The sequence below is a fragment of the Oncorhynchus gorbuscha genome, linkage group LG23 (genome assembly GCF_021184085.1).
Source record: "Oncorhynchus gorbuscha isolate QuinsamMale2020 ecotype Even-year linkage group LG23, OgorEven_v1.0, whole genome shotgun sequence".
Lineage (NCBI taxonomy): Eukaryota > Metazoa > Chordata > Actinopteri > Salmoniformes > Salmonidae > Oncorhynchus > Oncorhynchus gorbuscha.
The window spans coordinates 59,401,824-59,428,971 of NC_060195.1; the positions used below are offsets into that span (position 1 = coordinate 59,401,824).

The window sequence follows — 27,148 nt, forward strand, 5'->3', positions numbered from 1 at the left end:
TCCCACTGCTCTTTCTCTCTTTCAGTCACCCCTTGTCCCACTCTTATGCCCTTGCCATCCCCCCACCTCTCTCTCTATCTCTCATTCTGCACACTCATTCACTCTATGAATTTCCTTGTCTTATATCCAATGCTGAACCAGATAATGTGACAGAGCAGTATTCATCAAGACTCTCTATCTCTCTCTCTCTCTCTGGCTCTGTGTCTAAACCCCGACACAAGGAAACAGTTAATGTTCTTGCACTGTATTTAAAGTCTAAAGAGGTTACAGTGGTCGGGAGAGTTTAAATCTGATTGAGCCATCTGGAATGTGCCTGTACCCGCAGCTGGCTGGGATGAGCCAGGTGAAACGTTCCCACTCTCTCTCCAGATGTGTCCGTGGAGGGATACCGCCCTGCCTCACACCGCGCCCCTAACTGAATAGTCCCCCCCTGACTCCCACCTAAGCCCTCCCAACGCACCGGAGCCCCATCAGCTCTCACACAAACACACCTACCGCACATTTTCTCAATCATACTCGTGCATTTATTTTCCAACACTTTTTGACACCCGTTGTAATTACTTCATCTCCTTCTTGGGCTCAAGCAGAGTGATTTTGCTGCTGTAGTTTTTTTTTCACGTGACGTGACCTTTTGACCAGCCCTAAGGATCAGGGTATAGAAGCTGGGAGCGCTGCAGGATGAGACTCTGAGTTATGAGGTAAGGATACATCTTTACTTGGATTGAGGGATTTTTGTTCTTTAATGATGTGAAAATGTGTGTATGTGTGTGTCTCTGTCTGTCTGGCTGGTTGTGTTGTGTTCAAGACCACCTAAAGCGAGACCGGTTCAAGACTGGAGAAAATCGAGTCCGAGTCAAGACCAAGACAATATTCATGTGTCATAAAAGGAGTCTATATTTGGCCTGGCGAAGTGATTTTATGACTGAATAGGAACTGATAATTGAGTTTTTGTACTCCACTGGTCTCAGGAAGAAATTAGTAGTCCTCATTGTCCAAGGCCGAGTCAAGAACCGGGGAAAAATGTATCCAACACCAAGACAAGACGGAGACAATAAATGGTTTGGAGACCTAGAACACTGCTGTCTGTGTGTGCATTTCTGTGAATGTGTGCCTCTGCACGCGCAGGTCGGTCCCGCCCCCCCTCCGCTCTTGGTCTTGACTCTTGACTCTATTTTCTCCGGTCTTGGTCTTGACTCGGATTTCGATTTTCTCCACTCTTGAACAGGCATGTCTTAATGAGCTACAAAGTACAGTAGTACTGGCTTGCGGGCGTAGGCAACACTTAATCACAACGAACATGTGACAACGGTTCATTTGCCAATTAACCTGGGTATAATCTACAAGCCATTTTTGCCAGAAACTACCGGAGATTAAATTTGAGATGAGGTGTGGAAATCAAATAATTAATACAACAAACTTGGTCACATCCGTAGGCCACATCATCTCATTAAACATTGTGTGCTTGTAAAATATGGAGCAATTATTAAAAAAGAAAACAGTTTCTTTCTGCAATGAAACAGCGGGTTCATAGCTCCTCCGGGTGTACTGCCTTTAGTTCCAGCTGATCCAACAACCCAATTACCTTCCATAGAGACGGTAATTAAAGCTTTTAATTGGTTTTATATAACATGAATATGACATGAATACTGCCAGACCTGTGGCCTGTACACCAAATCAGGATGCCTGTTCTTTGAAACAATTTTGGAGGTAGTCTATCAATTTCAGATAAAGGCACAGTCATCGCCACTGTCACACTTCGAAGTAAAATCGATATACCTTTGTGTCTGCATGTAAATGTTGATAAACTTTTCATGAATAGATGACCAGAGGGTTTAAGCATGGTTAATTTCAATGTTTCTGCATGTTGTCCATACTGTATGGCTGTCCTCTTGGTCTATGCCATGTCGCAGAGTTCTCTCAGTAGCCTTGTGTATTATGCCCATGTTAGCCTGCTGTCCTCCACACATACACACACCATTCAATCATGTTGTTTGTATGTCATGGGGAAAAAATGGGGCTTCTACCTCAGTGGTGATCCCGCCCCAGAGTCCTGTGGCAGGTCACATGACCAGACGAGTTCCGGTTGGAGCACTACATCCTGATGGATAGCATGCTATAGAATTCTGGCTTGTGCTCATTGGCTAAAATAGTCAGCTTTCAACGGTGAAGCTGGAGTGCTTGTGAGCTGAGCCCCCTTACCATCACACAATGCCAATATATATATATATATATTTTTTTTAACAATGTCAAGATGATGTCATGCAGCAGCAATGTCAGAAAGTATAGAAACCTGCATGTTTGACATTGGCTATGGACAGATTCGCTAACCTATCCTTTTAGATTAGAGGCAGTCAGCTTACTGCAGAGATGCCCAGCATCTGTCCCCTTAAGACAAAGCCCTGTAATAGGCAGGAGCAGAGATCACCATACACACAGCGCCATCCACCATGTCATCACATCAAATTAGCATGGGCCATGAACTACAGTATGTTAATAATACTGTGTTCATGTTATCTACTCAACATGCAAGAGTGAGGACGACTTTGAGAAGTTAAAATACATGTACGTTTGTGACCCTGTTGGAATGAAGATCTGAACAATAAATGATCAATCAAGTGCCGATTTGGGGAAGTAATTTAGGTTGCCGAGCGATATATAGGCCAATCAGGCGAAAATCAGGAAATGCATTCCCAAGCCAAGCCACATTATGTAAAGTAGGCTCATGGTTCAAATAAGTGGATAAAAAAATAAATAGCTTTAACTTACTAGACGCTTCATCTTGTTTTTCCTAGTAAACGACCAGTTACGTAAGGGCCTAGCGATTCCAGATGGATGCTGCCCGCCACAGACTAGAGGCACAGCAATTTGGTGAACAGTCAATGCGGCGTGTTGCATGGGGCACCGCTGAGCTGCGTTAAATGAGAGCTTTGCTCGGTGGAAGTGGTATTAAGCTACAGAGTCCATATGCAGGGTAGTGATGTTCAGTCATCCTAGTTCACAGATCACAGTTTAGCCCCGGTTGACTGATGCTGTGTTGATCTTTTCACATGCAGATTTGTTTTAATTGGTTTTATACCGTTAGCAATAGCTGAAAATAGCCAACTAATTTAGTTGTTTTTCTCTTGTTCCTGGAGGTTTGTCAATACAGTATGCTCTATGCTTGGTTGTTTTAGGTACTGTGTGTGGGAGGAAGGCAGCGATTTAAAAAAAAAAAAAAAAAAAAACAGTTATCCAATAACCAATAATACTGGCATCAGACAGCTGTCTCTAACTGCCGCTCCTGTCTCTGCCTCTGGTAACGGCTTTGGAGTTCGCTGGCTGGCACACATCTGTTCCCGCATTGATCCTCTCCCCGTTTGTGTTGATCTCCCCATCCCAATCCCAACCTTCTTTCTCTCTGTTTTCATTGTGCTCTCTCGCTCTCTCTCTCTGTCTCTCTATCTCTTTAAGCACTGGCCTGGAATGTGATGATGTTGTGTCATTATTCAGGGTGGGGGAGGTTGTCTCCCCAAGGGCACTGGCCCCTAACTCGCACAGCATGACACTGTAAGTGTGTCTGAATGTGTGTGTGAGTGTGCGTGTGTGTGTGTGTGTGTGTTGAACGGTTTATCCCGGCTAGCCCAGATGCCCAGGCTAAATCCATCACCAGCGGTGCTGCGCAGCGAATGCTAAGCTGGAACATTTGGCACTGAGCTGAGGACCAATAGGGAGGGAGGTGAACAAAAAACACACAACGTTCGCAAACACCAGGCAGTGGAGAAGGTGGATTTTCAGAGGGACCCTCAGGGAAAGGGACTGGAGCACTTTCCCCTTTGAGCCTTTAGCGGGCTGGAGTGACCGTCCGTCCGTCTGAAGGGATGGAACGGTGTGATGATGAACTAGGGGTCTTCACCATCATCCAGTGAGTACCGTACTCTGGTCTTTCTGCTTCAGAGGCATGTGTTGTTGTCCTCCTTTATGCCTTGAATGATCTTTGTCCAGCTATTATCTTGTTTGAACTACTAGGTAGAGTAACGGGGAGGTTTGTAGGCCCTCTGAGGATGTGTGGCGGTGGAGACCAAACTGTCGTGCTGTATTCAGTAGAACTATAATTATTTTTTCCTCCCCTTACAGAAAAAAACATGTGATTTCACATGAAATTTCACATGTGAAAACGTGTTTTTGGAAATGTTCCACATGTGCAGTTTCATGTTATCACATGTTTCTCTAGATGTTGTCACATGTTATCACATTAACTTCACATAAGATCACGGGTTATCACATGAAAACGTGTTTTGGAACACCTCACCTATTCACATTTTTCACGTACGGGTCTTTCCAAAATGTCAGGTTGTGCTGGACAGGGAGCCTTCTGTTGCCTTTGCCAAGATGGACAATGTTCTGTTTTATCCTTGAGTTGCATCTCATAGTGTTGCTGAGCTTTGAGAAAGATGGCAGCAGTATTGAGTTGCATCTCATATTGTTGCTGAGCTTTGAGAAAGATGGCAGCAGTATTGAGTTGGATCTCATAGTGTTGCTGAGCTTTGAGAAAGATGGCAGCAGTATTGAGTTGGATCTCATAGTGTTGCTGAGCTTTGAGAAAGATGGCAGCAGTATTGAGTTGGATTTCATAGTGTTGCTGAGCTTTGAGAAAGATGGCAGCAGTATTGAGTTGGATCTCATAGTGTTGCTGAGCTTTGAAAAAAATGGCAGCAGTATTGAGTTGGATCTCATAGTGTTGCTGAGCTTTGAGAAAGATGGCAGCAGTATTGAGTTTGATCTCATAGTGTTGCTGAGCTTTGAAAAAGATGGCAGCAGTATTCCACATGCTTTAGGTACACGTCCTGAGAACATAAACCAGCAAACTAAAACATGCACAAACCCCAACCTCAACCATCTCGAACCTCAGTTGGTCTTTGAAGGCGTTATTAATCAAACTAATTAACCATCCATAAACCAATTAACAATCCATAGGAAGGCAGCATGTAGTGTGCTGTATTGGCACTTGATATCTGAGCGGTAACAGTCAGCATGGGGTACAATCCAACCCCTCGCTAGTCAATATTTCCCATATCAACAGTAGGACGTTTAAAGCTTGTTAAGAGATATTCTGTGGCCATCAGTACCCAAACCAATCAGGGCAGGGTTGTTGTTGCATGGCATGTTGGGTATTCGAGATGGTCTGATGGTAATTTCATCTGTCATTGCGTTTTTCCTGAGCTGCATTATAAGTGGCTAATATTGATCAATGATACTGTCTATGCAGGCAGATGCACACGTGCCTTTCCTATTGGAAAGGGAAAGCAAATGATAGGAAATATAATGGAGTCTCATCTAGCTCCGAGGGGCTGCATGCTAAAAGAAAGGAAGGTATTCTCAAGTAGGAGCTTAATAGTATGTAGTGTGAGGGGTGTTTTATCAAATTATTGATGTGAATATAATAGTTATGTTAAGGTTTTGGTTACATTGTTTTAAGGTTAAATATGAGTTGGACATCTACAACAACTTATCTGCAACATTGCAGACGACAGAATCACAGATACTCTATTCACCTAAGCCACGGAGGAGCAATGGCATCGAGGTGTGTAAGTCCATCATTGCTTATTTTTTGGTCATTCAATTAAATTGAGAAATCTCCTTCAGGTTCTTTATTTCTGCATTTTTTTTTTACCCAGGATTGAACATCTTGAATAATTGTATGCCGAGCTGCCACAGTACAACTAACCAGCATTTCCCAAACTCAGTCCTCAGAACCCCAAGTGGTGCATGTTTAGTTTTTTTGTCCGAGCACTACACAGCTGATTCAAATAATAAACTAATTATCAAGCTTTGATCATTTGAGTCAGCTGTGTAGTGTTAGGGCAAAAACAAAATGTGGAGGAGTCAGTGGACTAGAAGAAACCATGTTTCTATAGTGGGACGAATCATGGGAGGAGTTAGGGGACTAGAAGAAACCATGTTTCTATAGTGGGAGGAGTCAGAGGTCTAGAAAAGTCTGTGTTTCTATAATGGTAGGAATCAGGAGAGTCAGGGGACTAGAAGAGTCCGTAGCTGTGTTCGAATACCCATACTAACATACTGTATACTGCATACTTAATGAGTATATACTACATACTAGTAGTTCATTTTAGTGTACTGTAAACAAACTGTATTCTTTCAATTGAGCATACTTCGCCTGTCTACCCGAAGTTGTTTCTGTTGCTATGGAACCTCTTGCTTGTTTGTTAGCATAGCAAATTACTACCTAGATATTTTACAACTTCGGTTGTATTTGGAGTGCTCTCTGGGCATTTGTAAATTCAGAGCATTGTCAGAATGTCCGTTCGTAAATTCAGTGTTTCACTCTCGGAGCGTTCATACTACTCGCTTCGAAGTAAGCAACACTGAAACATGCATGAGATCATCAGCTGTACTCGAGGACTGTGTGATCACGCTCTCCGTAGCCGATGTGAGTAAGACCTTTAAACAGGTCAACATTCACAAGACCACAGGGCCAGACGGATTACCAGGACATGTACTCTGAGCATGCGCTGACCAACTGGCAAGTGTCTTCACTGACATTTTCAATACTCTTCCTGTCTGAGTCTGTAATACCAACATGTTTCAAGTACAGTCTCTGTGCCCAAGAACAATAAGGTAACCTACCTAAATGACTACCGACCCGTAGCACTCACGTTTGTCGCCATGAAGTGCTTTGAAAGGCTGGTCATGGCTCACATCAACAACATTATCCCAGAAACCCTAGACCTACTCCAATGTACATACCGCCCCAACAGATCCACAGATGATGCAAATCAAATCGTATTTGTCACATGCCCCGAATAAAACAGGTGTAGACCTTACAGTGAAATGCTTACTTACAAGTCCTTAACCAACAATGCAGTTTTAGAAAAACAAGTGTTAATTAGAAAAATAGATAAGTAAAAAATTAGATAAGTAAAAAATAAAAGTAACAAGTAATTAAACAGCAGCAGCAAAATGACAATAGCGGGGCTATATACAGGGGGTACCGGTACAAATGTGCGGGGGCACCAGTTAGTTGAGGTAATTGAGGTAATATGTACATGTAGGTAGAGTTAAAGTGACTTTGCATAGATAATAAACACAGAGTAGCAGCAGCGTAACGAGGGGGGGAATGCAAATAGACTGGGTAGCCATTTGATTAGCTGTTCAGGAGTCTTATGGTTTGGGGGTAGAAGCTGTTAAGAAGCCTTTTGAACCTATACTTGACGCTCCGGTACCGCTTACCGTGAGGTAGCAGAGAGAACAGTCTATGACTAGGGTGGCTGAAGTCTGACAATTTTTAGGGCCTTCCTCTGACCATTTTACTCGCCCTAGCAGAGCTGGTTAGGCTGTTTTCATGTAACTGTGCTGCTGGCAACAATTTAATCATGCTTTTTTGCCGACGTTAACTGACACCGGCCATATTCATCGGGTGTTGATTGTTTGTAAATTCGTTAGTTGTTCTGTCCTCCCCTGGCACACTCAGGCGAGAATGCTCTGAAATCGGAGTAGATAGCCAGAGCGAATTAACAATGACCATTGAGAACGCATGATGCCTATACCACTTAGCTAAGCTAAGAATGACATATAGTTAATATACTGGCAAGTTCGATGTATTAGTACTAGCCAACTAACGTTTTAGGAAGCTAGCTAATATACCGGTACATACTGCTGTAATGATATATTGTGGTTTGTAAGGATAGCGTAGCTAACAAATTGTCAGCCAAAGTAACTTATTTGAAACGTCATGACATTATTACATTGCTCAAAATTTCTTAACATTTGTCATGATTATTTAAAACAATTAAATTGTATCCGCTCTCGTCAGACTTCGGCTGCATATTTTCTGCCATTTTCTTGAAATCACTGTCAGGTTACAGGGTCAGGGTTGTGTTGGCTTGGGTTCAGAGGGGCAGTAGTTTTGAGTTAGATTTACAGTGAAGTCACAGGTTGGATTAATGTTACTCACATAGTTCTGATAAGAAACCAGTTGGTTTTGTTTACTGTAAGGGTGATGTAACAATGTATAAATCACTCGCTTTGCATCTCAAAGCAGGGCTTTAAGTTTGGAGCCAAAACGTGAGGGCATATGAGATTTTCTCTGAAAAGTGAATAACACTTTTTCCACTACTGTATATTTGTGTTGGTAAGCATGTACAGTACCAGTCAAAAGTTTGTACACACCTACTCATTCAAGGGTTTTTCTTTATTTTTACTATTTTCTACATTGTAGAATAACACATATGGAATCATGTAGTACCCAAAAAAGTGTTAAACAAATATAATATAATTTCATGTGTTTGAGCCAATCAGTTTGAGCCAATCAGGGGTAGTATACAGAAGATAAAATACAAAGTCCAGATTATGCCAATAACAGCTCAAATAAGCAAAGAGAAACAACTATACGCGCTCCTGAGATCCAGTTTTGTGAAAAACTGTGCTCCGTGAAATGATTCCACTGCGTAGCGATGAGAGGTAGTGGGTAACTAAACCCCACTGAAGGGAGAAGCTGATGACTGAGGTGGTATACTCCTCAATGCCATTGGCTGAATCCCGGGACATATTCCAGTCTATGCTACTTTAGCTGCATATTTTCTGCCATTTTCTTGAAATCTGAAACCGTTGTGAAGTCACATCCATTCTCTGAAGATATGTATTATGGGACTTAAAAGCACAGAAATAGTGTCCACTGCTTGAAAACTTCATATTTTGGCGAATTTAGAATGACATCCGGGGACTTTTGGAATTCAAACTAAATCCATTCTATGACCAATAAACATACTACATACTCAATTTACGTCACAATTAGTATGATTCGAGCGATTAGTATGAGTATGGGCTCCCATGTGGCGCAGGGGTCTAAGGCACTGCATCTCAGGGCTAGAGGCGTCACTACAGACCCCGGTTCGATTCCCGTCTGTATCACAACCGGCCGTTATTGGGAGTCCCATAGGGTGGCGCACAATTGGCCCAATGTCGTCTGGGTTAGTGTTTGACTGGGGTAGGCTGTCATTGTAAATAATATTTTTTTCTTAACTGACTTGGCTAGTTAAATAAAGGTTAAATTAAATACATAAATTACAATTTGAACACAGGTCATGTTTCTATAGTGGGAGGAATCAGGGGACGAGAAGAGTTCATGTTTCTATGGTGGGAAGAGTCAGGGGGCTACTTGCATTTTGGCTGTAACACCAGTGTTACACTAGTTAAATCATAACCCTTATGTTATACTAGAAAAATGTAATTTCCATAGCTAGGTCTGACAGTGAGGACTTGTGAAGATCAGAACCAACAACCTATGCATAATCAAAACAGTTCACGATTATAGATTGTTGTGTAACTGCCAGCTGATCAGTACCAGTGGCCTGACCCAGTGAGACACAGGTGCCGGCCCGTGCAGATGAAAACAGAGAAGTCTGAGCCTTTCGGGTAAAACACTAGATTAAATCATGTATGGAAACGTGGCACATTCTCAGCAATTGCGTAAGACACAGAAATCAAAACCACAAGACTTGACGGCTTTGTAATTACAGTGCACACTTTCGTGATTACATCATGGCATTAGGGTTTAGCCCAAGCGTCGGGAAGCATTGACAGGTTACAGGGTCAGGGTTGTGTTGGCTTGGCTTGGGTTCAGAGGGGCAGTAGTTTTGAGTTAGATTTACAGTGAAGTCACAGGTTGGATTAAGGTTACTCACATAGTTCTGATAAGAAACCAGTTGGTTTTGTTTACTGTAAGGGTGATGTACCAATGTATAAATCACTCGCTTTGCATCTCAAAGCAGGGCTTCAAGTTTGGAGCCAAAACGTGAGGGCATATGAGATTTTCTCTGAAAAGTGAATGACACTTTTTCCACTACGGTATATTTGTTTTGGTGAGCATGTACAGTACCAGTCAAAAGTTTGGACACACCTTCTCATTCAAGGGTTTTCTTTATTTTTACTATTTTCTACATTGTAGAATAACACATGGAATCATGTAGTACCCAAAAAAGTGTTAAACAAATCAAATATAATTTCATGTGTTTGAGCCAATCAGTTTGAGCCAATCAGGGGTAGTATACAGAAGATAAAATACAAAAGTCCATATTATGCCAAGAACAGCTCAAATAAGCAAAGAGAAACGACAGTCCATCATTACTTTAAGACATGAAAGTCAGTCAATCCGGAAAATGTCAAGAACTTTGAAAGTTTCTTCAAGTGCAGTTGCAAAAACGGTCAAGCACTATGATGAAACTGTCTCTCGTGAGGACCACCACAGGAAAGGAAGACCCAGATTTATCTCTGCTGTAGAGGATAAGTTCATTAGAGTTACCAGCCTCAGAAATTGCAGGCCAAATAAATGCTTCATAGAGTTCAAGTAACAGACACATCTCAACATCAACTGTTCAGAGGAGACTGCGTGAATCAGGCCTTCATGGTTGATTCACGCAGCAAAGAAACCACTTCATTTGCATTTTTGTTACTTTCAAAAAAACGTATTTTGTACATAATGTTGCCGTTACTGTCACTTATGACCGAAAATTACTACTGGACATCAGGACTGAGATTACTCACCACGGACTGGCAGAATCCTTTTTTTCCTTTAACGAGTCTGACAAGCCCGACGTGAATAATATACTGCTTCCTCGGGAACAGGCCCAGATCCCCGTGATTTGCATGAAGAGGAGGCGGAGAAAAGGGGGCCAGAGGGCGGGCTGCCTTCAGAAAATCCGTAGGCAATCGAATAAACCCCCACTTCCTTCCATTCTGCTAGCAAACCTGCAATCTTTGGAGAATAAAATCGATGGCCTACGCGCAACAGGACATTCAAAACTGTAATATCTTATGCTTCATGGAATCAATGCTGAACGACGACACTATCAACATACAGCTGGCTGGTTATACGCTGTACCGGCAGGATAGAACAGCGGCGTCTGGTAAGACAAGGGGCGGCGTACTATGTATTTTTGTAAACAACAACTGGTGCATGATATCTAAGGAAGTCTCGAGCTATTGCTCGCCTGTGGTAGAGTATCTCATGATAAGCAGTAGACCACACTATCTACGTAGAGAGTTTATCTGTATTTTTTTCGTAGCTGTTTACATACCACCACAGTCAGAGGCTGGCACTAAGATCAAATCAAATCAAATCAAATTTATTTATATAGCCCTTCGTACATCAGCTGATATCTCAAAGTGCTGTACAGAAACCCAGCCTAAAACCCCAAACAGCAAACAATGCAGGTGTAAAAGCACGGTGGCTAGGAAAAACTCCCTAGAAAGGCCAAAACCTAGGAAGAAACCTAGAGAGGAACCGGGCTATGTGGGGTGGCCAGTCCTCTTCTGGCTGTGCCGGGTAGAGATTATAACAGAACATGACCAAGATGTTCAAATGTTCATAAATGACCAGCATGGTCAAATAATAATAAGGCAGAACAGTTGAAACTGGAGCAGCAGCACAGTCAGGTGGACTGGGGACAGCAAGGAGCCATCATGTCAGGTAGTCCTGGGGCACGGTCCTAGGGCTCAGGTCCTCCGAGAGAGAGAAAGAAAGAGAGAATTAGAGAGAGCATATGTGGGGTGGCCAGTCCTCTTCTGGCTGTGCCGGGTGGAGATTATAACAGAACGTGGCCAAGATGTTCAAATGTTCATAAATGACCAGCATGGTTGAATAATAGTAAGGCAGAACAGTTGAAACTGGAGCAGGAGCATGGCCAGGTGGACTGGGGACAGCAAGGAGTCCTCATGTCAGGTAGTCCTGGGACATGGTCCTAGGGCCCAGGCCAGTTGAAACTGGAGCAGCAGCATGGCCAGGTGGACTGGGGACAGCAAGGAGTCATCATGTCAGGTAGTCCTGGGGCATGGTTCTAGGGCTCAGGTCCTCCGAGAGAGACAAAGAAAGAGAGAAGGAGAGAATTAGAGAACGCACACTTAGATTTACACAGGACACCGAATAGGACAGGAGAAGTACTCCAGATAAACAAACTGACCCTAGCCCCCGACACATAAACTACTGCAGCATAAACACTGGAGGCTGAGACAGGAGGGGTCAGGAGACACTGTGGCCCCATCCGAGGACACCCCGGACAGGGCCAAACAGGAAGGATATAACCCCACCCACTTTGCCAAAGCACAGCCCCCACACCACTAGAGGGAAATCTTCAACCACCAACTTACCATCCTGAGACAAGGCCGAGTATAGCCCACAAAGATCTCCGACACGGTACAACCCAAGGGGGGAAACCCAGACAGGCCGACCACAACAGTGAATCAACCCACCCAGGTGACGCACCCCCCCAGGGACGGCACGAGAGAGCCCCAGCAAGCCAGTGACTCAGCCCCGTAACAGGGTTAGAGGCAGAGAATCCCAGTGGAAAAAGGGGAACCGGCCAGGCAGAGACAGCAAGGGCGGTTCGTTGCTCCAGAGCCTTTCCGTTCACCTTCCCACTCCTGGGCCAGACTACACTCAATCATATGACCCACTGAAGAGATGAGTCTTCAGTAAAGACTTAAAGGTTGAGACCGAGTTTGCGTCTCTGACATGGGTAGGCAGACTGTTCCATAAAAATGGAGCTCTATAGGAGAAAGCCCTGCCTCCAGCTGTTTGCTTAGAAATTCTAGGGACAATTAGGAGGCCTGCGTCTTGTGACCGTAGCGTACGTATAGGTATGTACGGCAGGACCAAATCAGAGAGGTAGGTAGGAGCAAGCCCATGTAATGCTTTGTAGGTTAGCAGTAAAACCTTGAAATCAGCCCTTGCTTTGACAGGAAGCCAGTGTAGAGAGGCTAGCACTGGAGTAATATGATCAAATTTTTGGTTCTAGTCAGGATTCTAGCAGCCGTATTTAGCACTAACTGAAGTTTATTTAGTGCTTTATCCGGGTAGCCGGAAAATAGAGCATTGCAGTAGTCTAACCTAGAAGTGACAAAAGCATGGATTAATTTTTCTGCATCATTTTTGGACAGAAAGTTTCTGATTTTTGCAATGTTACGTAGATGGAAAAAGCTGTCCTCGAAATGGTCTTGATATGTTCTTCAAAAGAGAGATCAGGGTCCAGAGTAACGCCGAGGTCCTTCACAGTTTTATTTGAGACGACTGTACAACCATTAAGATTAATTGTCAGATTCAACAGAAGATCTCTTTGTTTCTTGGGACCTAGAACAAGCATCTCTGTTTTGTCCGAGTTTAATAGTAGAAAGTTTGCAGCCATCCACTTCCTTATGTCTGAAACACATGCTTCTAGCGAGGGCAATTTTGGTGCTTCACCATGTTTCATTGAAATGTACAGCTGCAATGAATGAGCTGTACTCCGCCATAAGCAAACAAGAAAACGCTCACCCAGAGGCGGCACTCCTAGTAGCTGGGGACTTTAATGCAGGGGAACTTAAATTATTTTTACCAAATTTCTATCAACATGTTAAATGTGCAACCGGGGGGGGGGGGCCTGGACCACCTTTTCTCCATACACAGAGACACATACAAAGCTCTCCCTCGCCCTCCATTTGGGAAATCTGACCATAGTTCTATCCTCCTGATTCCTGCTTACAAGCAACAATTATAGCAGGACGGACCAGTGACTAGAATAAAAAAAGTGGTCAGATGAAGCAGATGCTAAGATACAGGACTGTTTTGCTAGCACAGACTGGAATATGTTCTGTCATTCCGCCGATGGCATTGAAGAGTACACCACATCAGTCATTGGCTTCATCAATAAGTGCATCGATGACTTCGTCTCCACAGTGAACGTACATACATATCCTAACCAGAAGCCATGGATTAGTTGTGAAGATGGCACAACAAAACCTATTCCCCCTCAGGAGACTGGAAAGATTTGGCATGGGTCCTCAGATCCTCAAAAGGTTCTACAGCTGCACCATCGAGAGCATCTGACTGGTTGCATCACTGCCTGGTATGGCAACTGCTCGGCCTCTGACCACAAGGCACTACAGAGGGTAGTGCGAACGGCCCAGTACATCGCTGGGGCCAAGCTTCCTGCCATCCAGGACCTCTATACCAGGTGATTTCAGAGAAAGGCACTAAAAATTGTTAATGACTCCAGCCACCCTAGTCATAGACTGTTCTCTCTGCTACCGCACGTAAGCGGTACCGGAGCACCAAGTCTAGGTCCAAGAGGCTTCCAACCCCAAGCCATAAGACTCCTGAACACCTTATCAAATGGCTACCCAGACTATTTGCATTGCCCCCCCCCCCATCTTTTACACCTCTGCTACTCTTTGTTGTTATCATCTATGCATAGTCACTTTAATAACTCTACCTACATGTACATATAACCTCAATTAACCGGTGCCCCCGCACATTGACTCTGTATCGGCACCCCCCCTGTATATACCTGTACGTAGTCTCGCTATTGTTATTTTACTGCTGCTCTTTAATTACTTGTTACTTTTATTTCTTATTCTTATCCATATTTTTTTCAAACTACATTGTTGGTTAAGGGCTCGTAAGTAAGTATTTCACTGTAAGGTCTACACATGTTGTATTCGGCGAATGTGACTAATAAAATTTGATTTGATTTACTAAAGGACACTAATAAGAAGAGACTTTCTTGGGCCAAGAAATATGCAATGAACATTAGACCGGTGGAAATCTGTCATTTGGTCTGATGAGTCCAAATTTGAGATTTTCGGTACCAACCGCTGTGTCTTTGTGAGAAGCAGAGTAGGTGAATGGATGATCTCTGTATGTGTGGTTCCCACCGTGAAGCATGGAGGAGGAGGTGTGATGTGTGGGGGTGCTTTGCTGGTGACACAGTCAGTGATTTATTTATAATTCAAAGCACACTTAACCAGCATGGCTACCACAGCATTCTGCAGCAATACGCCATCCCATCTAGTTTGTGCTTAGTGGGACTATCATTTGCTTTTCAACAGGACAATGATCCAACACACCTCAAGGATGTGTAAGGACTATTTGACCAAGAAGGAGAGTGATGGAGTGCTGCATCAGATGACCTGGCCTCCACAATCACCTGACCTCAACCCAATTGATATGGTTTGGGATGAGTTGGACCACAGAGTGAAGGAAAAGCAGCCAACGAGTGCTCAGCATATGTGGAAACTCCTTCAAGACTGTTGGAAAATCATTCCAGGTGAAGCTGGTTGAGAGAATGCAAAGAGCGTGCAAAGCTGTCATCAAGGCAAAGGGTGGCTACTTTGAGATTCTCTAAATGTGAAATATATTTTGATTTTTTGAACAGTTTTTTTGGTTACAACATGATTCCATGTGTTATTTCATAGTTTTGATGTCTTCACTATTATTCCACAATGTAAAAAATGGTACAAATCAAGAAAACCCCTTGAATGAGTAGGTGTGTCCAAACTTTTGACTGGTATTGTATATTAATCACTTTAGAATTAACGTTTGATCAATTTGTAAAAACCATGTTTGTGGATATAGTATATGTTGACCTTTAGAGTCACCCATTTTATATTTTCTGTAAAGGTCATTGTATTTATGAAACATAAATCTCAGAGCTACATATATTGGCAATGTCCAAAGACTTATCTCAGTTCAATGAAGGGGTAAAATAGGAATATGTGAATATACTGTAGATTATTGGAATAATGCCAAACCTTTGTCCCGATATTCAATCATAACCAGTGACATATTTTGATGTTTCAAGAACATTATTCTTGTGACATATGGTTACTTCCGGTAGGATTGTGACTATAGGTTACATAATACGACCAAGACCACAGAGTACAGGACACACCAGTGTTCTTGATCACATGACTTTGAAAAAGAGATTGCGAGATCACACATCGTTGTGGAGGATTACAACGATTGGGTGAAGGGTCACTCCCCATGAAACATGTGGCCTAGAAACCAGATAAATGAAATGTGCGCGTGGGTACCTGAATTGTTTGTGAGGATATATTAAAGGTGTGTAAGGGCAGTCACCAGCCATTTCTCTTTCTTGTTTCACTCCTTTCTACCATTGGTAGTTTCAACAGGAAATGCAGATGTGTTGACACATTGATAACTCCTAATAATTGATTGATCATTTATCATAAAACATGTCTTATAAAACGTGTAAAACAGGAGGGCGTTCAATAGACCCAACTGTTCAGTGTCTCCAGACACATGGATGTCGCCACAGAGCTGGAAGGCATCTATAGCGCTGAATCTTTCATCCCCTAATCCCATGTCTGTCCGGCTCTGGAGCCTGGTGCATTATGGGATGCTGCTTTAGATGTCGCTGGGCCAGGCCGGCGGCCAAAGCGGTCAAGGCCGATTGGTTTACACCGCAGAGGCGTCCACATCCGAACACAGTCAGCGTCTCTTTACCTCGAACTCCTCCCCTGTTTGTGAACTGTCATGGTGTCTGGACCTGACGCGGTTAAAGCTGTTGACCACACATTGACCATGCTGACCACTGAATCACTAGACAGTGCAGACTCTCGCAGAACTGTCAATACTATAGAGCTGGCTTACACAGACATGCTGGGGTCAGGTTAGCCCGCTTGTCACTCATTAGCACGGAGCGCTTGTTGTTGTCTGCCCTACAGAGCTTGTTAACCCAGTGCTAATCCAAAAGTTAACAGGGACGAGATATTGTTTTCTTTCTGGTGTGGTGGCTGTGTGTTTGACGTAGCGAAAGTCATTTCAACATGGTGATTGCTGTGGGCAATAGGAAGGTGTTGGGAACATCTGACTCACTCATCGTACCCCCAAAAGAGAAGCCTTCCAGAGTTCATATGCCACAACAAATATTAAGTAGCCCCGAAATGGCAGTTTTCCTAAACAAAAGAAACAGCATCTCTATATACATCACCAACAGCATGATCATTTTAGAAGTGTGGGATTAGACAAATACATGATGTACTCGCTTAACATTCCCATGACACTGTGTGTACACTCTCATTAGCCAATCATAGTCTTCTCAGTCCCCCGTGGATGCAATAAGAGCGCCCATTACAGTTCCCGTGGTAAGTAGCAAAAAGGACAGATTGAGATGAATGACGACGGGGGAAACACTGTATCCACAACAATGGCAAGCCGATGGGTTCCTGTGTCCCGTGATCATAATCTTCCAGTAAGAAGGATTTTAGCATCCATGTCAGCCTTACGGATGGAGTCAATAGCGTAAATGGGTCTACAACTCATGCTAAGTGGGGATTTACAGTGTCGATCTATGAAAGGCTCCTGAAGTTTGCAAACTGATCTTTTCATGAGGCAGAACAGACCATGTTTCGTCTGATTCTCACACAATGGAACATATGGCCTCATTTGCCACCAATAAACCAGATCAAAGGTTCAACTCTTGCCTTAATATACTCGTCTCCGGCTCAAAAAAGGTATTTTGTTGGGGTTGTCATTTCAATTCATCGCTACCAAATGGGTCCAGCGCAAATCTGTCCTTGAGTAAGATTTTAATAAAGACATCAAAACATAGTCTGGAGAACCAGCCCCTGGTGTAGAATGCAAAATGAAGTGTTCTCAAGTGGAGAGCTGACATGCAGAGAGAGCACCGCCAACTGGCTCTGAATACAGAGCATGTTTTTTCCCAGAATTACAATGTCTGACATTCAGTTTCTGGTCTGGGGTCAGCATATAGAGAGAGTGTCCACATGTTTAGTCTGGCATTGGTCTGACATACAGCAGGTCTAGATTCAGTATTTAGGGAATGTCAGTATGTGCACGTCTTAGAGTCTATGTGTGTACATGCATTTTGAATTAATGTGTGTGTTTGCATGTGTCCCTTGCTTCCATGCATGGCTGTGCGCCTGTGTGTGTGTGTACCCTCTCTTCCTCTGCAGTGGTTCTGAATGTGGGGTGACAAACAGACTGTGACACTCTCATCCAGACTGTGAAGCAGTGATAAATGGCTGTGGCTCTGTGACTCTGTAGTATCGAAACGTGCCACATGGAGCTCTGCTATTCATTTAGTATTCTGACAGCAACCATACGTCGCTGATCTACCCTCCTCGATGTCACAGACTGCATGAGTCAGCGGAGACAGAGAGAGAAGGCCCCGAACGCCGGTAATCCATAAAAAAGATATACTTTCCCTCCAAGAGGGAAATTCACAAAGTTATAGCTTTCGCTTGATTCTACTGCCAAGTCAGGATCAAAAGCTTTTCGTTCCCTGCAGGTATAATTTATTGATGTGCATTTGCTTGAATAGAGAGATAAGAGAGATTGAGAGATGAAAGTTGTTCTTTCATTCAAGACAGGTAGAGGTTTTTAGTGTTATGATGTGTTTGGACTATCAATCCACAGAGAGTTAGACAAGAGGCCATAACTGGTACTGAAGCGTGACTGTATAGCTTATTTCTGGAAGGTTTTGACATTTGAAATGGTCTTCGCGATAGCCTACAATTGCAATCAAAACATTCCTTCCATTAGACATTCTTGGTAGTGTTAATATATTCACAGTGCTCTGGACCCAGACATAAGCATGGACCCAGCATATGTTTTGTGGTCAGACAGAGGTAATGGCATACCAGTCACAGGCCTATTCTTAAGCCCAGTCTACGTTATATTACTCTAAAGTTGCTGGCTGGTCAGATCATTTTAGCCAAAGACAGGTGAGTTGGTCTTGAATAGGGCATTCGATCTCTCTAGGTAGACAGGTTGTCTCCCACATGAACAATGTTCCAGCATACACGTGTCCACGGGTACAATCGTCGGTTGGGCCAGGTGGAAACGGACATGCCGGAAAACCCGTCTAGAGCCTTATCCGTATGTGCCCTGGTGTAAACATCCTCACCAGACATCAAATTGGTAGCTAGCTAGTTGGCACTTGTGGAGGATATTTTCAATGAGTGTATTTCGCAAGCGAGTGTTTTATTTATTTTTTGATGCGCCAAGACAGCTAAAGTTAGTGTTACAAGCGTTCAACCACTGACTGGCTGTGGCTATAATAAGTCTAGCTATCTGCGTCCACATTGTGTTTGTCTCTGTCATGTTTTCAAGGGGATTATTTTTCAACAGCACAATTCCCGCTCTAATTTTAAACACCGCCTATGCAGACTCGTGATTGGATGGGAGTTGTCTTTCTGAAGAGCACCTTCCCCATGAGTGTTTTTTTTTAAATCCCATCTGGAAATGGTCCAGAAAACCCACCATGTTACCGAGACCTAGTACTGTTTCCCTAGGTCTGGGATTTCCCAGACTACATGAGATCCTTCTCTTTATATCTGTCAGGGGAGCTGAGAATCACTGCAGCACTGTTTGGATGCCCCCCCCCCCCTCTACTTCTCTCTCCATCTCCCAGTCTATCTCTCTGGAGGGAATGGCTACAGTGTTGTCTGGGGATTAGGCAGCAGGCTTCCTGATAAGGGAAGAAGACATTGCTGCTTGGATTACGGGAGATGGGGTGATCTTATTGTTTAGACAGGACACAGAAGGCCGACATACACTTTATCCCTAATAATTACTGCAGGGTCTTCAGAGAAGCCAGAAAAAAAGGGTTCCAAAAGGGTTCTTAGGCTTTCCCAATAGGAGAACCCTTTTTGGTTCCAGGTAGAACTCTTTTTGGTTACATGTAGAACCCTTTTGGTTTCCATGTAGAAAGGGTTCTACATGGAACCCAAATGAGTTCTACCTGGAACCAAAAAGGGTTCTTCAAAGGGTTCTCCTATGGGGACAGCCGAAGAACCCTTTTGGAACCCTTTTGGGTGCTGAGGGTACGGCTATGGTAGGTGCTATCTAGAATCTAAAAGGGTTCTTCAGCTGTACCCCATAGGAGAACCCTTTTAGATTCTAGATAGCACCCACCATAGCCGCACCCTCAGCACCCCCTGAAAAGTATTATTTTCTCACACAAAATTAGTGCACTGGGCCTTTAGTAGTCATGTATTACATTTACATTTACATTTAAGTCATTTAGCAGACGCTCTTAGCGGACCGATATAGCCGTCTGTAGTAACCCCCGCCCCCAAACATCTTCCCATGGCTATGACTACTACTACTACTATTATGACTACTAAAAAGGGGTCCAAACATAAATGTGATTGATTGACTACTACTGTAGCCTGGTCCCAGATCGATTTGTGCTGGAAACTGCTATGGCCATTGTCATGGCAAACATGTTGCTATTCACACAGTCACCCAAACAGATCTGGGCCCAGACGTCTAATACAGCTGCTGCTACTACTTTAGTGGGTTTAGTTGTATAGTTGTTCTGGAAGACATTCTCAATCATTTGAAGTGTATTGTTACTATAAGGTTTAGAAAGCAAAGCAGTTACTCCAATACACTATCTATTATGGACTGTTGATGATCCAACGCCAAAGAAACCCGTTAGTTAATGGAGAATTGGTACCACACAGTACCCATTGCAGTTCCACTGTGTAGAGTTAGGCTGTGTCCCAAATAGCACCCTATTCCCTATGTAGTGCACTACTTTTGACTGGGGCCCATAGGTCTCTGGTCAAAAGTAGTGCACTATATAGGGAACTGGGTGCCATTTGGGAGCTACAGTACAACGTGTACAGGACACTTCAGTGTAAATTATGCTATGTTAATAATACAGCTCATTAATCATAAGATGGAGAGATGTGTGATATGTACAGTACTCTAGGTGAGAGAGCGCTGCCAGCCAGTCATGTGAGAGCAGAGACAAGGCGTCACTGCTGATGAATTAGCCACATGACATTGTGTTGATTCCTTTGTTAACATTCATTATCAGCACTGCTCTTTAATTGAATGCCACTATAAAGTCACACTCTGTAGGATGGTCATACTGTACCAATCCAAAGAGTGGACCACCAACAATGTTGCAAATGTGTCCTCCATGATATTTCCACATGCAAATAGCACTTGACAACCAAAACACGGGAATATAGGTCCTTTAGTTATGATAAGTTCGTACAGATCCTATTAGTGTACATCACATTATACGTCCTTCATTGAAATGACTGGAAAGCTTACAGACTGTGTCTTTAAATGTGATTTTCAATACACCCATTTGGAGGGAGAACTGACAGACTATGGATAAGATGCGGGAGCTTGGGGCGTTGTTACGTAATACTGTACAAGTGAATCAGCCTCTGTCAATCGCATGAGACACAATTACAAAGTCATCCTGATCAAACAATAGATGTCTCGTTAAGAAATGCTCCAAGTCACTTTGGCTTTTCAATACCCCGCTCATGGAAAAAAAAATTTTTTTACAAAAGGAGCATTTGTTGCAAGCTGACGTACTACGGTATTTGAATAGTTCATCTTGTGGTTGTTCTTTTATCACTTGTATTATTGAATTATATTACAATCAAAGTGTAGCTACCTGACCTGGGGCCGTATCCTCAAAGCGTCTGAGAGTAGGACTGCTAATTTAGGGTCAGGTCCATGTAATGTTATTCATTACGACATCAAATGTGAAACTGATCCTAGATCAGCACATCTACTCTGAGTGTCTGTGTTCATTTGTATTGTTATAACCTTCCTGCACATCATAAGGCATCTGCAGGTTCAGGTTTTACTACTGCAACTACATATGATCCCTGTGTGTGTGAGCTGATATAATTCATAGTGCTATATAACCTTGCATGCATATTATAGCAACTCTACAAGAACATACATCTAACTCTTTTCCCAGGCCCATAGCTGTTTGTTTTCAGTTTTCAACATTCTGGACCATCCCCTGGGTCACAAGGAGAATACCAAAGCAAAATACTAATGTGGTTTTTAATAAAACACACACAGTCTCCCGTTGTGACCTTGGGTATATTGGTTTCCCCCTGTGGACAGTGTAGCCAATCATGTCTTCCTTATCTCCCTGCAACACAAAGCATCATTGACGTTCTATCTAGACGAGCACCGCTGAGCACGTCCCTTGGCCCTATAAGGTTTAGAATAAGTGCAGGCGGTCTATTAAACCCAAGTCCAGGGCTTAGTGCTAGAAGGTCTCTTGTGTCTTGTGTAACTTTGATGTAGAGGCTCTTGGCTTCCTGTATGGGTGGATTCTTTGGATCGCAGAAGTTCCAAAAGCTGAGTTGACTTTCATGGTGTGGTCTATGGCAGGGGCGCGACTTTGGTTTTAGAAATAGGGGGGGCATATAAAAAAATATTTGTATCCAATCTGATTAACACTCCAAACAGCCTACCTGACCGTTCGGGGGCGTCCGCATGGTCCTAAAGCACACCGAAGCCATTCCAATTATAAAACTGGGAGGGACAAAAATGCAATTTCAGAATGTGGGGGTGGCATGTCCCCAGGGAAAGTTGCACCCCTGGTATATGGTCTGAATATGGTCTCTAAATATGCTTTGTGTCTGCATCCCACCCATTCAACACAGAAAACATCATCAAGAAGAAAGTTTAACCTCTTGGAATCTACATGACACTCTCTGTGTTGCCTATGTTTGAAAAGATAGGAACAGGCTACAGATGTGAGAAAGAGTTTTATGCTTCAGGCTCGTCTTTGAGATGGGTTGTCACGGCGGCCCCTGGAGATAGCGCTCAAACACAGGTAGAGCTCTTTAGGAAACGCTGGTGTCCTCATAAAAAATGGATGTGACATAAAAGAGCCTCTCTCCCACATCAAAGCTGTCTTCTCCACTGCCTGACTTAAAGCACTGTTTTAACTTCGCTTCCCGATGCTCTGTTTTTAGAAAAGGGACGCTCTGTTCTTAGTGCGCCTTTGATTCACGGGGGGACGCAGAGAACAGCATACAGCATTGAGCCATCAACCTCCATGGGATGAATGAAGGGTTCTGCAGCCTTGTTTCCAGGAGCAGTTCAAAGTTCAGCAAGTCCTTGGACCTCTTGGCGTAACAAGTCACTTTCACCATAGAGTCCTATACAGGTGTGAGATCAGTTTGACTTTGTTGAAAGTAACCCCAGGTCAAAAAAAGGTATACAGGTCTGGGATCAGGTTGAACATGTTAACATAGCCTGTGTTGACTGTGGATGGAGAATGTACACTGAACCCAGAACAGTGGTGGGTGTGTGTTCTGGTGCTGAGGAGATGAGCTATATGTGCCCGTACACTTTAAAGCTTCAATATGTAACTTTTAGAGCAGCCCAATCAAATTCACATAGAACTATGAGTTATAGACCTGTCAAACTCATTGAAAGCAAGTCTAAGAAACGGTAGATCTGTTCTATGTGTGCTATTTCTATGCTCTCCTTTCTTAAGTTGAGGTTTTGTGCACCCCCTTCAAACAGCTGAAAATACAATATTTTTGGTTATGGAAAAGATATTTCACAGCGGTTTAGATTGTACAATGATTATCTATGCTATACTCGCTTGTTTTGTCACATAAACTGAAATTAGGCGAACTATTAGAATTTTAGCTACCACTAAATAGCTGAGCAATTTCAGCAGAGTGCATCTCCTAATCATGGGATTACATATAGGAAGACTGAAAACGATCCAACATATTTCTGATCGTATTTCATTTCATCTTGGTTGCATATTTTATGTGGTTGAAAATGAAATACTGTCATCTTTTATGTCATTGAAAGAAATGGCCTTCTTTGGCTATACAACAGGTCCCTAAGCGTGCGCTCATTCTCTCAAGATGCTGAAAGAGCAAGAAAAACTAATTCTCCAACCCTGTTCCCGAGACAAAAGGACCATTTTGGTCTATCATGTTTACCATGAGGAACACAGCAGTTAATATTATAATAAGCTACATGTGAGGCCTACAGTCTGTGTCAAGACAGTTACCAATCCAACTATTAGGTTACTTCAATTCTGCCATCCATCCATATAGTGCCATTTGATAAATTCAAAGAGACTACTTACAAAACGCCAAAAAGTGTTATGACTTTCTGTGATTGTCATCCATTAATTAAGTCCACACAAGTCTTGTAACCTGTATTGATGCGTACACACACTGCTGCGGTCTCGGCCACTCATCTTGGCAACATTTCAGTGATATCGGCCACTCATCTTGGCAACATTTCAGTGATATCGGCCACTCATCTTGGCAACATTTCGGTGATATCGGCCATTCATCTTGGCAACATTTCAGTGATATCGGCCACTCATCTTGGCAACATTTCAGTGATATCGGCCACTCATCATTTTGGCAACATTTCAGTGATATCTTGGCAACATTTCACTCATCTTGGCAACATTTCAGTGATATCGGCCACTCATCTTGGCAACATTTCAGTGATATCGGCCACTCATCTTGGCAACATTTCAGTGATATCGGCCACTCATCTTGGCAACATTTCAGTGATATCGGCCACTCATCTTGGCAACATTTCAGTGATATCGGCCACTCATCTTGGCAACATTTCAGTGATATCGGCCACTCATCTTGGCAACATTTCAGTGATATCGGCCACTCATCTTGGCAACATTTCAGTGATATCGGCCACTCATCTTGGCAACATTTCAGTGATATCGGCCACTCATCTTGGCAACATTTCAGTGATATCGGCCACTCATCTTGGCAACATTTCAGTGATATCGGCCACTCATCTTGGCAACATTTCAGTGATATCGGCCACTCATCTTGGCAACATTTCAGTGATATCGGCCACTCATCTTGGCAACATTTCAGTGATATGACTCATCTTGGCAACATTTCAGTGATATCGGCCACTCATCTTGGCAACATTTCAGTGATATCGGCCACTCATCTTGGCAACATTTCAGTGATATCGGCCACTCATCTTGGCAACATTTCAGTGATATCGGCCACTCATCTTGGCAACATTTCAGTGATATCGGCCACTCATCTTGGCAACATTTCAGTGATATCGGCCACTCATCTTGGCAACATTTCAGTGATATCGGCCACTCATCTTGGCAACATTTCAGTGATCGGCCACTCATCTTGGCAACATTTCATCGGCCACTCATCTTGGCAACATTTCAGTGATATCGGCCACTCATCTTGGCAACATTTCAGTGATATCGGCCACTCATCTTGGCAACATTTCAGTGATATCGGCCACTCATCTTGGCAACATTTCAGTGATATCGGCCACTCATCTTGGCAACATTTCAGTGATATCGGCCACTCATCTTGGCAACATTTCAGTGATACTCATCTTGGCAACATTTCAGTGATATCGGCCACTCATCTTGGCAACATTTCAGTGATATCGGCCACTCATCTTGGCAACATTTCAGTGATATCGGCCACTCATCTTGGCAACATTTCAGTGATATCGGCCACTCATCTTGGCAACATTTCAGTGATAACTCATCTTGGCAACATTTCAGTGATATCGGCCACTCATCTTGGCAAACAGTGATTTCAGCAACATTTGATATCGTACACTCATCTTGGCAACATTTCAGTGATATCGGCCACTCATCTTGGCAACATTTCGGTGATATCGGCCATTCATCTTGGCAACATTTCGGTGATATCGGCCATTCATCTTGGCAACATTTCGGTGATATCGGCCACTCATCTTGGCAACATTTCAGTGATATCGGCCACTCATCTTGGCAACATTTCCGTGATATCGGCCACTCATCTTGGCAACATTTCAGTGATATCCGCCACTCATCTTGGCAACATTTCAGTGTTATAATCGAACTACTCTGCATTTTGGAGCGTATTCCACCAGTTGTCAAGTCTATTTGCTCATTTTTCATGTGACTCACATCTCGCATGCGGGCAATGATAAATACTGTAATAGCCTACAGTTTTTTGGGAATCTGTTTTCATTATTGTGATAGACTCACGTGTCACCGGTTTGGGTTACCCCACTATTTATTTTGCCTGTGCTCCATATGGGACCGTTCCAGCTTACTTCCACCCCTGATTCTACCCTCGGACAGAATGACACAGTACAGGGCATCAGAAACAGATCTAAGCTATTAGGTAATATAGGAAAAAGAGGATATAGGTCGAAAAGGAATGAGGAAAGATCAAAATAATATGGTGTAATAAAATGTACAATTAGAACAATATCATTGAACGGAAGGCTAGCCTGAATGCCAGTCTGTCTGTGCTTTCATGCCAAAGTTGTCACTCTTTGTCATGCCAAAATTGTCACTCTTTGTCATGCCAAAAAACGCTTAACAATTCCATAAGGAGTTGGCAAGTGAGTAGAAACAGACACTCAGGCTAAAATGCAGTAAAAACACCACAGCACAGAAACAATCAGAGCAGAACTGAACAGACTTACCTTTTGGTTGTGTTACATTGGGTTTGTGTGTTGAATTGTATTACATGGTGTGGTAAAATAGACTTAGGCTGTTTTGAATTCGATTACAGTGTGTTGCTGCTGAGAGGCACGTTCATATGGCGGCTGCCGTGTTTTGTCCTTGGCCCCCGTGGGCTGACTCACAGAAGGTAGAGCATCCTGTTGCTCCCTGGACCATCTGCAGGACCACCGTCACTGCTTGAGGGTGAATGAGGATGGGTCCTAATGGACTTATGCGTTCCTGTTTGATGGTGTGTGTGTGAGAGAGAGCTAGTGAGCTAGTGAGAGAGAGAGCGAGAGAGAGAGAGAGAGAGAGAGAGAGAGAGAGAGAGAGAGAGAGAGAGAGAGAGAGAGAGAGAGAGAGAGAGAGAGAGAGAGAGAGAGAGAGAAGTGTGCAATCGACGTACATAAAATGCATACAAAGCATGTCAAGGAGTAATTACACAAAACGCAAACAGTCCTAACGGCTGTATCTCTGCTCATATGTAACTACAAATATTTCTGAGGCTCATCAAAGAGTCATCAGGCATAGCTCTGTTTCAGGTTTGTAATTATATGAAAGTTAGCAGTGTGCTGGTGTTCTTTCTATATGGCAGTGTGATTGCTGTGGCTCACTTAGCAACACAAATAAACCAGAGAGACAGGGTCCTGCTCCCGCTCGTCTCCCTTCCTCTCTCTCGTTCTGCAGAGTCAGCGCTCCTCTCCTCTCCCAACGCTCGTCACGTCTCTCTCTTTCCATTCCTCTGCTGCACTCCGCCCTCCCCAGGCAATTCCGAGCATCCCTCCCTATATCTCTCCACCCCTCTCACTTTCGTAAAGGGGTGAAGACCAGGGGGACGGATGGCTCCTTTCTTCTCCGCGGAGGATGTGTGGGTGCTGGGATTTGTGATTTGAGTCCCTCCTCCTTTCCTTCCCTTCCCTCCCCTCCCTCTCTCCTCCATCCCCCCTCCTTCTCTTCCTCACCTCCCTCTCCTTCTTTGCTTTTATTCTCCATATAGCTCTGGACCGGCACAATCTTCCAGTTCAGCTGAGATGGAGACCACCCAGAGAGGGCTCAGCGTTGTCCACCACGGACAGGAGGAGAGCGGGATA

The 27,148-nt window shown here is 43.5% G+C and overlaps 1 protein-coding gene across 1 annotated transcript in view; it reads left to right on the forward strand.

The window, feature by feature from the left end:
- The first annotated feature begins 3,768 nt into the window (after positions 1-3,768).
- LOC124010697 (FERM and PDZ domain-containing protein 4-like) overlaps positions 3,769-27,148 on the forward strand; it is a 64,701-nt gene continuing 41,321 nt past the window's right edge. Inside the window, exon 1 of the mRNA XM_046323348.1 lies at positions 3,769-3,901. The gene's annotated coding sequence lies outside the window, so the exon portion shown is untranslated. The remainder of the gene's footprint in view (positions 3,902-27,148) is intronic.